Source organism: Colobus angolensis, unplaced genomic scaffold (assembly GCF_000951035.1).
Source record: "Colobus angolensis palliatus isolate OR3802 unplaced genomic scaffold, Cang.pa_1.0 Scaffold5, whole genome shotgun sequence".
NCBI lineage: Eukaryota > Metazoa > Chordata > Mammalia > Primates > Cercopithecidae > Colobus > Colobus angolensis.
Window position 1 is genome coordinate 22,039,504 of NW_012118487.1, and position 2,043 is coordinate 22,041,546.

Here is a 2,043-nt window from a genome sequence, read left to right on the forward strand (position 1 = left end):
CCTGTTTGTGCCTTACTATAAAAAGTAGGCTTGAGCTGTGCTCGGGACCTCTCTCTTGCCCTCCTGACTACGCCTGTACGGAGAGAGGTCCGGGTTCGAACCTGCAATAAAGTGATCCCGGCCGCTTGGCTTTGACTTCGGTTTCTGGTGGTCGTCTTTGAAGGGGGTCTCGGAACTCAGGGCACAACAGACCTTTATGATGATCCACTTCCACTTAATGAATAGTAAATATATTTTCTTTTCCTTATAATCTTCTTAAGCTTTTCTGAAGCTTATGTTATGGAAAGAACACAGTACGCCGTATATACGACATACAGAATATATGTTAATTGACTGTTTAAGTCATTGGTAAGGTTTCTGGCCAACAGGAGGCTATTAGTAGTTAAGTTTCTGGGAAGTCGAAAGTTATATGTGGATTTTTTTACTGCACTGGGGCCAGTGCGCCTGATCCCTGTGTTATACAAGGGTCAACTGTATAACTTTCTAGACTATATAGATGTATTTATAGGTGGAGAAATAGATATATATAAAAACTAAAATAAGATAGTAATATGTATATATACATATATAATTAGCATCATGCTGTATTTAGGGTTGTGTACTTATTTTTGATCATAATTTTATATAAAGCATTTTTTGATCAATTAACATTCTTTGAAAATATTTAACTTCATGCATCATAATTTTAAAACTTTTCCTTTGTTGTTAGCTATTTGTGTTATTTGATAATGCTTTGAAAATCATATATTAGGTACAAGTACAGAAATAGAAATTATCATGATAACCACTGTAACAGTAACAGGCAGATTATAATGCAACTTGGATATCATCCTTTGTTCTATAAAGATGACCATATTTTACACTGACATATGAGTAAGTTTCATTGAGTGGAGAGAATAATTTATTCAAAAATAAATGTTTTGACACTTAACAAGTCAGTTGTTTTCTTAAAAGTCTGCTATAGAATAACAGAACGATTATAGAATAATTACTCATTTCTTTTCTTACTCAGTGTTATTTCCTAATGAATTTTTCTAAGTGGTTTGTCCTGTCTAATTTTATCAGTCTAATAAGAATCCATGCTTCAACTTTCTCACTGCTCTAGGCAGAAATTCCTGTGAACATGTCAAATCCATGGGTGAATGGACAAATTGGCATAGTGGGAGAGCACACACACAAAAGTGAGATGATGGCTGACCGATTTCCCTAATTACTGGAGTTTTAATAAGACAATAAAGCCCTTGCTAAGGATTTCCTAAGTTTTATTAGAAGTCAAGACTCTCCATTTGCAAAATAAGGGGAGCCCAAAGTGATTCACAAAAGGGCAGTGTTACATTCCGTTTACAGTTGAGGGTCACTGTTAGTGCCAAATGAAGCCATAATGCCCAGCATTGCTGAACATGCAAACGAAGCAAAGCTAAACAAAACAAAAAAATTTTTAAAGGGGAAGTGATCTCAGATGGTAAGCGTGGCAAAATAGTGAGGCCAAAATGATTGAATCTCACCCGTCCTTTAAAATTGTAGCCCCAAGTCTCCACTCCTCTGGGCATCTGAACCCATAAAAACGATTGAATTATGTCAATTCTCTTCTTACTCTGCACAGTCCATCTTTCCAACCAGCAAAGATCTTAAGAATATGTTCTTTTCTCATCTAAACTACTAGGGCTTTACTTAAATTAATCCTGCTGCTATGCATCATACCCATCCCCCACCCTTCTTATTAGTTTACTTAAATGTCTACATATTATCTCTAAACCCTAATTCCTATTATTTCTTTTTTGAAGGTTGCTCTTAGAGAGTTTCACAACCATGAATAGGTTTCAACTTTTTCTGACATCCTCTCTTTTTTTTTTCAGATCAATGAAACAAGAACAAAGAGGAGAATCAGGAAGTCAGCAGTATGTCTCCTTTATTCCCCCATGCTTTAGAAGAACGCTTTCTTTGGTAACCCAGGGTATTTACTAGCCTCTTATTAGGTTCAAAAGCCATACAGCAAGGGATTGCAGTCTGCCCTGCAGACAAAGTGTAGACAAATGTACCAGC